This window comes from Macaca mulatta, chromosome 2 (genome assembly GCF_049350105.2).
Source record: "Macaca mulatta isolate MMU2019108-1 chromosome 2, T2T-MMU8v2.0, whole genome shotgun sequence".
NCBI lineage: Eukaryota > Metazoa > Chordata > Mammalia > Primates > Cercopithecidae > Macaca > Macaca mulatta.
This window is the reverse complement of record NC_133407.1, coordinates 161,112,609-161,125,072: the sequence shown is the minus strand read 5'-3', so window position 1 is coordinate 161,125,072 and position 12,464 is coordinate 161,112,609. Positions and strand designations below refer to the sequence as shown.

The 12,464-nt window shown below is 40.3% G+C and overlaps 1 pseudogene; it reads left to right on the top strand.

Annotated features, from left to right (window-relative positions):
- The first annotated feature begins 7,759 nt into the window (after window positions 1–7,759).
- LOC714959 (eukaryotic translation initiation factor 4B pseudogene) lies at window positions 7,760–9,590 on the top strand (annotated as a pseudogene).
- The last annotated feature ends 2,874 nt before the right edge of the window (window positions 9,591–12,464 follow it).

Sequence of the window (12,464 nt, the reverse complement as noted above, 5' to 3'; positions counted from 1 at the left end):
GTGTACTTGAAAGTGATGGGGAGAATGGAACCAAGTTGGAAAACACTCTGCAGGATATTATCCAGGAGAACTTCTCCAACCTAGCAAGACAGGCCAACATTCAAGTTCAGGAAATACAGAGAACACCACAAAGACGCTCCTTGAGAAGAGCAACCCCAAGACACTAATTGTCAGATTCACCAAGGTTGAAATGAAGGAAAAAATGTTAAGGGCAGCCAGAGACAAAGGTCGGGTTACCCACAAAGGGAAGCCCATCAGACTAATAGCAGATCTCTCAGCAGAAACTCTACAAGTCAGAAGAGAGCAGGGGCCAATATTCAACATTCTTAAAGAAGAGAATTTTCAACACAGAATTTCATATCCAGCCAAACTAAGCTTCATAAGTGAAGGAGAAATAAAATCCTTTACAGACAAGCAAATGCTGAGATTTTGTCACCACCAGACCTGCCTTACAAGAGCTCCTGAAGGAAGCACTAAACATGGAAAGGAACGACCGGTACCAGCCACTGCAAAAACATGCCAAATTGTAAAGACCATTGATGCTAGGAAGAAACTGCATCAATTAACAGGCAAAATAATCAGCTAACATCATAATGACAGGATCAAATTCACACATAACAATATTAAATGTAAATGGGCTAAATACCACAATTAAAAGAAATAGACTGGCAAATCGGATAAAGAGTCAAGACCCATCAGTGTGCTGTATTCAGGAGACCCATCTCATGTGCAGAGACACACATAGGCTCAAAATAAAAGGATGGAGAAAGATTTACCAAGCAAAGGGAAAGCAAAAAAAGGCAGGGGTTGCAATCCTAGTCTCTGATAAAACAGACCTTAAACCAACAAAGATCAAAAGAGACAAAGAAGGTCATTACAAAATGCTAAAGGGATCAATTCAACAAGAAGAGCTAAATATATATCCTAAATATTTATCCTAAATATCCTAAATATATATGCACCCAATACAGGAGCACCCAGATCCATAAAGCAAGACCTTAGAGACCTACAAAGAGACTTAGACTCCCACACAATAATAATGAGAGAATTTAACACCCCATTGTCAATATTAGACAGATCAATGAGACAGAAGGTTAACAAAGATATCCAAGACTTGAACTCAGCTCTGCACCAAGTGGACCTAATAGACATCTACAGAACTCTCCAACCCAAATCAATAGAATATACATTCTACTCAGCACCACATCGCACTGATTCCAAAATTGACCACATAATTGGAAGTAAAGCACTCCTCAGCAAAGGTAAAACAACAGAAATCACAGCAAGCTGTCTCTCAGACCACAGTGCAATCAAATTAGAACTCAGGATTAAGAAACTCACTCAAAACTGCACAGCTACATGGAAACTGAACAATCTGCTCCTAAATGACTACTGGGTAAATAATGAAATGAAGGCAGAAATAAAGATGTTCTTTGAAACCAATGAGAACAAAGACACAATGTACCAGAATCTCTGGGACACATTTAAAGTAGTGTGTAGCGGGAAATTTATAGCACTAAATGCCCACAAGAGAAAGCAAGAAAGATCTAAAATTGACACCCTAACATCACAATTAAAAGAACTAGAGAAGCAAGAGCAAACAAATTCAAAAGCTAGCAGAAGGCATGAAATAACTAAGATCAGAGCAGAACTGAAAGAGATAGAGACACAAAAAAAAGCTTCAACACATCAATGAATCCAGGAGCTGGTTTTTTAAATGATCAACAAAATTGATAGACCACTAGCAAGACTAATAAAGAAGAAAAGAGAGAAGAATCAAATACACACAATACAAAATGATAAAGGGGATTATCACCACTGATCCCACAGAAATACAAACTACCATCAGAGAACACTATAAACACCTCTATGCAGGCCAGGTATGGTGGCTTATGCCTGTAATCCCAGCACTTTGGAAGTCGGAGGCAGGCGGATCACAAAGTCAGGAGATCAAAACCATCCTGGCTAACACGGTGAAGCCAGGTCTGTACTAAAAATACAAAAAATTAGCCGGGCTTGGTGGCATGAGCCTGTAGTGCCAGCTACTCGGGAGGCTGAGGGAGGAGAATTGCTTCAACCTGGGAGGCAGAGGTTGCAGTGAGCCGAGATTGTACCACTGCACTCCAGCCTGGGAGACAGAGCAAGACTCTGTCTCAAAAACAAACAAACAAACAAACAAAACACCTCTACGCAAATAAACTAGGAAATCTAGAAGAAATGGATAAATTCCTGGACACATACACCCTCCCAAGACTAAACCAGGAAGAAGTTGAATCTCTGAGTAGACCAATAACAGGCTCTGAAATTGAGGCAATAATCAATAGCCTAGCAACCAAAAAAGTCCAGGACCAGATGGATTCACAGCCGAATTCTACCAGAGGTACAAAGAGGAGCTGGTACCATTCCTTCTGAAACTATTCCAGTCAAAAGAAAAAGAGGGAATCCTCCCTAACTCATTTTATGAGGCCAGCATCATCCTGATACCAAAGCCTGGCAGAGACACAACAGAAAAAAAGGAATTTTAGACCAATATCCCTGATGAACATCGATGCGAAAATCCTCAATAAAATACTGGCAAACCGAATCCAGCAGCACATCAAACAGCATATCTACCTCGATCAAGTGGGCTTCATCCCTGGGATGCAAGGCTGGTTCAACACATGCAAATCAATAAACATAATCCATCACGTAAACAGAACCAATGACAAAAACCACGTGATTATCTCAATAGATGCAGAAAAGGCCTTGACAAAATTCAACCACGCTTCATGCTATAACCTCTAAACAAACTATGTTTAGATATGATGGAACATATCTAAATATTGTAAGACCTGTATATGAAAAATCCACAGCCAATATCATACTGAATGGGCAAAAACTGGAAACATTCCCTTTGAAAACTGGCATAAGACAGGGATGCCCTCTCTCACCACTCCTATTCAACATAGTGTTGGAAGTTCTGGCCAGGGCAATCAGACAAGAGAAAGAAATAAAGGGTATTCAATTAGGAAAAGAGGAAGTCAAATTGTCCCTGTTTGCAGATGACATGATTGTATATTTAGGGAACCCCATCGTCTCAGCCCAAAATCTTCTTAAGCTGGTAAGCAACTTGAGCTAAGTCTCAGGATACAAAATCAGTGTGCAAAAATCACAAGCATTCCTATATACCAATAACAGACAAAGAGTCAAATCATGAGTGACCTCCCACTCTCAATTGCTGCAAAGAGAATAAAATACCTCAGAATCCACTGTACAAGGAATGTGAAGGACCTCTTCAAGGAGAACTACAAACCACTGCTCAATGAAATAAAAGAGGACACAAAGAAATGGAAGAATATTCCATGCTCATGGATAGGAGGAATCAATGTCATAAAAATGACCATACTGTCCAAGGTAAGTTATAGATTCAATGCCATCCCCATTAAGCTACCAATGACTTTCTTCACAGAATTCAAAAAGCTACTTTAAAGTTCATATGGACCCAAAAAAGAGCCCACATTGCCAAGACAATCCTAATCAAAAAGAACAAAGCTGGAGGCATCACACTACCTGACTTCAAACTATACTACAAGGCTACAGTAACCAAAACAGCATGGTACTGGTATCAAAACAGATATATAGACCAATGGAAAAGAACAGAGGCCTCAGAAATAACACCACACATCTACAACTATCTGATCTTTGACAAACCCGATAAAAACAAGGAATGGGGAAAGGATTCCCTACTTAATAAATGGTGCTGGGAAAACTGTCTAGCCATATGTAGAAAGCTGAAACTGGATCCCTTCCTTACACCTTATACAAAAATTAATTCGAGATGGTTTAAATACTTAAATGTTAGACCTAAAACCATAAAAACCCTAGAAGAAAACCTAGGCATACCATTTAGGTCATAGGCATGGGCAAGGACTTCATGTCTAAAACACCAAAAGTAATGGCAACAAAAGCCAAAATAGATAAATGGGGTCTAATTAAACTAAAGAGCTTCTGCACAGCAAAAGAAACTAACATCAGAGTTAACAGGCAACTTCCAGAATGGGAGAAAATTTTTGCAATCTACCCATCTGACAAAGGGCTAATATCCAAAATCTACAAACAAATTTACCAGAAAAATAAAAATAAAAAAACATCAAAAAGTGGGCAAAGGATATGAACAGACACTTCTCAAAAGAAGACATTTAGGCAGCCAACAGACACATGAAATAATGCTGATCATCACTGGTCATCAGAGAAATACAAATAAAAACCAAAACGAGATACCATCTCATGCCAGTTAGAATAGTGGTTATTAAAAAGGCAGGAAACAACAGATGCTGGAGAGGATGTGGAGAAACAGGAATGCTTTCACACTGTTGGTGGGAGTGTAAATTAGTTCAACCTTTGTGGAAGACAGTATGGCGATTCCTCAAGGATCTAGAACTAGAAATACCATTTGACCCAGTGATCCCTTTACTGGGTATGTACCCAAAGGATTATAAATCATGCTACTCTAAGGATACATGCACATGTATGTTTATTGTGGCACTATTCACAATAGCAAAGACTTGGAACCAACCGAAATGTCCCTCAGTGATAGACTGGATTAAGAAAATGTGGCACATATACACCATGGAGTACTATGCAGCCATAAGAAGGATGAGTTCATGTTCTTTGCAGGGACATGGATGAAACTGGAAACCATCATTCTGAGCAAACTATCACAAGGACAGAAAACCAAATACAGTATGTTCCCACTCATAGGTGGCAACTGAACAATGAGAACACTTGGACACAGGGTGGGGAACATCACACACCAGGGCCTGTCAGGTGGTGGGAGGCTGGGGAAGAGATAGCATTAGGAGAAATACCTAATGTAAATGATGAGTTGATGGGTGCAGCAAACCAACATGGAACATGTATACCTATATATCAAACCTGCACGCTGTGCACATGTACCCTAGAACTTAAAGTATAATAAAATTTAAAACAAAACAAAAAAACCCTTTAACTTGGCCTGATACTAAATAATGTTATTGGTCAGGGTTCTCTAGAGAAACAGAATCAACAGGATGTGTTGACATTATATAAATAAATTACAGGCTGGGCATAGGGGTTCACACCTGTAATCCCAGCACTTTAGAAGGAGTGAGGCAGGTGGATCACTTGAGCCCAGGAGTTCGAGACCAGCCTAGGCAACGTGGCAGAACACTGTCTCTACAAAAAATACAAAAATTACCTGGGCTTGGTGGCACATGCCTGTAGTCCCAGCTACTTAGGAGGCTGAGGTGGGAGGATTCCTTGAGCTCAGGAGGTTGAGCAAGGCTGCAGTGAGCCGCGATTGCACCACTGCACTCCAGCCTGGGCAATAGAGTGAGACAACGTCTCTAAAAATAAATAAATAAATTACAGGCCAGGTGCAGTGGTTTATGCCTGTAATCCCAACACTTTGAGAGGCTGAGGTGGGCGGATCACTTGAGGTCAGGAGTTCGAGACCAGCCTGGTCAACATGGTGAAACCCCCTCTCTATGAAAAACACAAAAAATTCCCAGGCGTGGTGGTGGATGCCTGTAATCTCAGCTACTCAGGAGGCTGAGGCATGAGAATTGCTTGAACCTGGGAGGCGGAGGTTGCAATGAACCGAGATCACATCACTACACTCCAGCCTGGGTGACAGAGCAAGACTCCGTCAAATAAAATAAAAGAAATAAAATAAAATAAAATAATTAAAAAATAAATTACAGAATTAAGTAATTAAAATTGCAATAAATGTTTAAAAAGAAGTAGAGAGTGCTATAAAATGTACTACTTAACTGAGCCTGAGAAGTCAGGATAGGCTTTCCTGAGGAATATGTCAAACAGAAATAAGATTTTTTTGTTTTAAAATATAAGAAGGTATGAGAAAAATGTTTAAGGTGAAATAAACCTATGTTTCCAAGTGCGATGAATTAGCTAGCGACAGAGTGTGTTCCCATATAAAATAAGCAGAAAATTAGAACAAAATAGAGGAGCCATCTATTTTAAGGCAGAAAAGGGCTTCTGAGTTAGCAAGAACTGAAGGAGCTAAAACTCCAGAGAGGGAGAATCACAGCTAGGGAGAGCTGAGTTCTGCAGCCACTGCCCAGGGGTCATTTGCTGATTCTGCGCTTGGTCAGGAGACTGATAACTCCAGGCCTTGCACCCATGGAAGACCACTGCTGGGAGGCAGAGGCCAGGAGGGATATGGGAGGAGATTTAGAATGTCTCCACAGAACATCTGTGAAATTACAGGGATGCACGAGGCTGGAGTCTAAAAAGAGACAGAAAACCTCTGAAGCAGAACAGAGCCTTCAGCAGTCTTGTGAAGACAAAGATTAGAATTCTGGACCCACCAGGTGGAAGAGCATGGAGAATGCACCAGGATTTCTGCTGAAAATCTTGAAGAAGCAGGAGTAAAATTAATGCAGGCTGAACCTTACCAAGGATGCAACTCAGCCTCAACTCACCACAGTGCATAGAGGATTCAGGTGACCAGTCACCAATTAGAAACAAGATGCTTTATAAAATTAATATAATTTTTATTGTATGTGGAAAAAAATAAATGAGCAAGAACATCAAAAAGTATTTCAGATTCAAAAAGAGTGATAAGAAGAATTTGTCCTAGCAGACATTTTAAGTTCTGGTAACAAATTTGAAACACTTGGTATACAGGAATATCAATAATGAGAATATTTAAAAGACCCACACTTTCCACTACACTCTGCAAAAAAAAAAAAAAAAAAAAAAAAAAAAATCCAAGTAGATTGGGAGTTAAACAATTTTAAAATAAAAACAAATACACACATATAAAAGACTAGTACTAGGGGAAATCACTTTTTGACTGTTGATGGAATATGAATGAAAAAAAAGATGGACAGGTTCATTACTTAGATAGCTTTATCTTTGATGGAATGAATACCAATAAAGCTGTAATTTAAAAATTCAGAAGGCTGGAGAAAAGATTTGCACATGAAGACAAAAGTTCAATAACTAAAAAGTATGAAGAGTGCATATAAATAGGTAAAATACCAACTGTCTATGAAACAAATGATTAAAAAACAGTTCATACAACAAGAAACACTGTCGGTAAAACATAATTTCAAAACTATTCAACCTTGTTGGTAAAATAACTGCAAATTAAACCTACTGTGAAGTTTCATTTTGTGCCTTTAAAAAATTTAGAAAAACTTTTAAAAAGTTATAAAAGCCAAAGCCTGCAAAGCTTCGGGAAGCAGATATGCTCATGCATTAATGATAGCGGTATAAATTGATTCAATCTTCCTGAAGGGCAAAATGGTACTTTATTGAAAGAATCATAAATATGCCTAACCCCTGACCAAGTAATAGAATTTATCCTGAGGAAATAATGTTTAATAAAAAGTATATGTATATATAATGTTTATTTTATGATGATAAAACATTGGACTAAAGCTAAGAGCCCAACAATACAGATATATAGAAAGAAACTCACTATGGCATATCAAAATGACATACTCTAGTGATATACTGAAAACGATGAATATGCTATAGGAAATAGAAAATATTTGGATAAATCATGTTACATAAAAGGAAGAATACCAAATTGAACATATACACCCATTATGACTATAACAGAACCATGAATATACATGAGCAAAGTGAGAAAATGACACACCTAGGAAATGTTTCTAGCTGGGTTAAGATCAACAGACTATTGTAGTGAATTATTTCTGTCAAGTTGTTAAAACATTAGATTTCCCTTTGCCTTCTCTTTCCTTTTCCCAACATGGCGGCCTCAGCAAAAAAGAAGAATAAGAAGGGGAAGACTATCTCCCTAACAGACTTTCTGACTGAGGATGGGGGACTGGTGGAGGAAGGAGCTGTTTCCAAACCAGTCAGCTGGGCTAATGAAACGGGTGACCTGGAAGGAAATGTTTCAACAACTTGGCACAGTAATGATGACGATGTGTATAGAGCGCCCCCAACTGACCGTTCCATCCTTCCCACTGCTCCATGGGCTGCTCGGGAACCCATTATCGACCGGAGCCGTCTTCCCAAATCGCCAACCTACACTGCTTTTCTAGGGAACCTACCCTATGACGTGACAGAAGAGTCAATTAAGGAATTCTTTAAAGGATTAAATACCAGTGCAGTGCGTTTACCACGTGAACCCAGCAATTCAGAGAGGTTGAAAGGTTTTGGTTATGCTGAATTTGAGGACCGGGATTCCCTGTTCAGTGCCCTGAGTCTCAATAAAGAATCTCTAGGTAACAGGAGATTTCAAGTGGACGTTGCTGATCAAGCACAGAATAAAGACAGGGACGATCTTTCTTTTGGCCATGAGAGAAATCGGAATTTTGACAAAACAGATAGAGACTGGAGGGCTGGTCTTGCTACAGACAGCTTTGATGACTACTCGCCCAGAAGAGGTGATGATTGCTTTGGAGACAAGTATGGAGATCGGTATGATTCAGACCGGTATCGCGATGGGTATCGGGATGGGTATCAGGATGACCCACACTGGCATATGAGATCGATATGGCGGCCAGGATCGCTATGATGACCCAGGCAGCAGAGACTTTGATAGAGGCTATGATTCCCAGATAGGCACTGGCAGAAGAGCGTTTGGCAGTGGGTACCCCAGGGATAACCACTACAGAGGAGGCAGGGACCGCTCTGAAGACCGATGCAACAGATGCGATGATCGGTTGTGGAGCCCCAGAGATGATTACTCTCAGGATGATTATATGAGTGATGATAGAGGTCCCTCCCAAAGATCCAAACTGAATCTAAAGCTTCGGAGTACTCCTAAGGAAGATGATTCCTCTGCTAGTACCTCCCAGTCCAGTCGAGCTGCTTCAACCTTTGGAGGGGGAAAGCCCGTTGACACAGCTGCTAAAGAAGTAGAAGAACTGCTACAGAAGAAACAAGAGAAGTTGCAGCGTCAACTGGATGAGCCATAACTAGAACGATGGCCTCGGGAGAGACACCCAAGCTGGTGAAGTGAAGAAACTCAGGAACGGGAATGGTCGCGGACAGGAAGTGAGTCATCGCAGACTGGGACTTCCGCCACACCCAGCAGAAATGCACGAAGGAGAGAGAGTGAGAAGTCTCTAGAAAACGCAACACTCAATAAGAAGGAAGATTGTCACTCTCCAACTTCTAAACCTCCCAAACCTGATCCTACCTGACCCAAAGGTAATGCCAGCCCCTCCACCAAAGGAGAATGCTTCGGTGAAGCAAAGTTCTAACCCTCCTGCTCCATTTCAGAGCTCCGACACAGAGCAGCAATCCCCTACAAGTGGTGGGGGAAAGTAGCTCCAGCTCAATAATCTGAGGAAGGACCAGCAAGGAAAGATGAAAGTAAAGTGGATGGGATGAATGTCCCAAAAGGCCAAACTGGGAACTCTAACTGTAGTCCAGGAAATGGAGGGAACAAAGACCACTGGAAGGAGTCAGATGGGAAAGATGGCAAAAAGGATCAAGACTCCAGATCTACACCTGAGCCAAAGAAACCGGAGGAAAATCCAGCTTCCAAGTTCAGTTCTGCAGCCAAGTATGCTGCTGTCTCTGTTTCTGGTGAAGATGAAAACAAAGGAGAAGATTACGCCCAGTAGACCTTGACATCCTGTGTTTTCTCCTAGTTTCTCTCCACCCTGGAACATTCGAGAGCAAATCAAACCTCTATCCAAACAAGATAAAATAAAACTCACCATCTCCTGGAGACTTTTCTTACCTTTTTTTTTTTTTAATGAAATTATTTTGCATGCTGCTGCAGCCTTTAAAGTATTGAAGTAACTGGAGAATCGCCAATATAGCCAGAGAGAAAGAGACTACAGCTTTTTAGTGGAAAAGTTGTGGTGCGTTATGTCACCATGCAGTTGCTAGTGTGATTAGTGCCTAGGGGCCTCCATTTAGCAGAAATGGTAATGACAGTGATATAAGGTCTGGAATCTGGTTGGTAGGGGAAGGAGGTATAAGGAAAAGTGTGAGATTTCTGCTTTTTAGTTTTATCCTATTGTGGCATATATGAATTCTCAAACATTATCTGAATAAATTTTTCACTCTTGGAAAGGTAGGTTTAGCCTCAAGTTGTTTTAGTCTTCAGGAGGCTGCCAACCCCTCCTGTTATTTAATTCTGAGTTTTGGGGGCCAGTCTAGGGGGAATGCTTTCATTTTTTTTTTACCTCCCAGGGGGGTAGTTGGGAGTGAGTCTATAGGCCATAAAGAATAGGACTGCATTGGACCAAAATAAATGGGAAAATCGTGGTTTGAAAAGAAGCTTTTGGAAGGTAATGAGTCATTTTGCATCAGGTAATAGGGGAAAATTGTGTGACCTCCAGCAAACAAAAGAATGGTTATTTCCTGGAGCCAGAAGCACTTGGGGGTCATGATAATTCCCAATGTTTTGTGTGTCCTGGTTTTACCCTTTCTAAACACTGTCCTTTTTGAAAGTTCGACTATATCCACATTCTGTTGAAACGTTGAAACTTTAAAAATTTAGACTCTTGTCATCTTAAGCTCTTCATGCTGCTCTTAACCTCCAAAAAGCAGTCTCTAAGTCACACAGATGATCTCTTGGGCATTTTCTCTCTCAGCCATGGAGAGTTGTGAAAGGAAGAACTGCTGCTTTTCTCAAGCAAATCAGTTTCTTGATGCCTTTTGGTTCTCACGCCTTGCCTGCTCCTGATGCTTTGACCCCTTTCATAGATCAGAGTGCTCTAGGGTAATGGATGGTCTTGGGTGGTGAATAAAGGTGGATAAATAGGGACAGGGACAGTTAAATTGGGAGCCTTTCTTACAGCCTTGATGGTTTTGTTTTCCTCCAAGTTTCCTTCTCCACTCAAATGCCACACCCATGCTTGTTGGATTTATGAGGTGGCCAGACCAATGGGTTGTTTTTTCTTTTTCTTTTCCTTTTTTTTTAAGCTCTCCTTGAGAGAATAAATGGTAATGGAGAGAACTATTTAACAAGGTCCTGGTTTCTCTTGCAACACAGTAGCTAAATTTGCCTGCTTTTATGTGCATTTTTGTAGGGATCAGCCTGGTAGACAATATTAACAGAGAAATAACAGCTTGATCTTGGTTTGCAAGCACTTCTCCTATCAGTCCTAGATTAGGCCCTGTTCAGCCATGCAGGGGTGTTGGTTTATACGTGCTGCAGCAGCGGGCATAATGAATATAATTTACTAGGTGGACAAAGGTATGTACCAAATGAATTTAAATAATTAGGGTGGACTGGCTAGTAGCTTCGAAGTGAGCTTTTAAAGAGATACTGAAGATTGGAAGTTTTTTTTTTTTTTAAGAAAAAAAACCCATTGATTGTAGATAATGAGAAGCTAGGGTTTGCCCCCTTCATGTCTACTCTCCCTCCAAATAGATACCAAACTGTTTTTCCCTCTCCCCTACCTTGCCCCCCTGTTAAAATAGAAATGGGGATTGATTAATGTCCCGCTCCTAAATACATGTAAAATTTGAAAATGATTTGTAATCTTAGACTTATTATATGGGAGATGTCCAGAGATGTAAAATCGCATCCTTTGGGTTGTGAGTTTTTTGTTTTCTCCAAAAAAATCTGATCTTAAAAAAAATTAGATTTTTAAAAAACTTTAATATTGCTATGATGAGATTGTCTTTGCAGGACATTGAATTGGCTTATAAAAACAGTTTTTTGCTGCCTTCCTAAACTGCACAGATGGATAGATGACAGTGTTTCTATTTAGTTACAGGAACTTCGTTGAATCTATATTTTGATAGAAAGATAAAAGGCCAGGCCGGGTGTGGTGGCTCACGCCTGTAATCCCAGCACTTTGGGAGGCTGAGGCAGGCAAATCACCTGAATTCAGGAGTATGAGACCAGCCTGGCCAACATGGCAAAAACCCCATCTCTATTTAAAATGTAAAAATTAGCTGGTTGTGGTAGCATGAGCTTGTGATCCTAGCTACTTGGGAGGCTGAGACAGGAGAATTGCTTGAACCCGGGAGGCGGAGGTTGCAGTGAGCAGAGATGGTGCCACTGCACTCCAGCCTGGGTGACAGACTGAGACTCTGTCTCAAAAAAAAAAAAAAAGGAAAGAAAAGAAAAAGAAAAGAAAAGAAAAAGAAATTTAATTTCTGTGTCCATAACAGAGTTGTACTGAAATATAGCCATACTCACTTGTTTATGTACATTCTATGGCTGCATATGGGTGACTATGAATCAAAAATTAAAAATCTAATTCTCTCAGGTGCACAAGAGGAAAGGAAACTCTCCTCCCATTTTTATTTTTGAAAATTTGTCATTGTTAATTTTCTCTCTGCCCTTTTGAGATGTATCAGAATCTCTTTTGAAGGCTTTTTTTTTTTTTTTTTTTTTTTTTAGCCTCTTGCCAGTTTTATAACCCAGGAATGTTTTCTCAAAGACCTGGGAGCCATCTCACTGAAATGTAATCATCAAGGAAGATGGTGCCCCATCTCCCAGTTTCCACAGGAGGGCAGTAGCCTGACTTCAG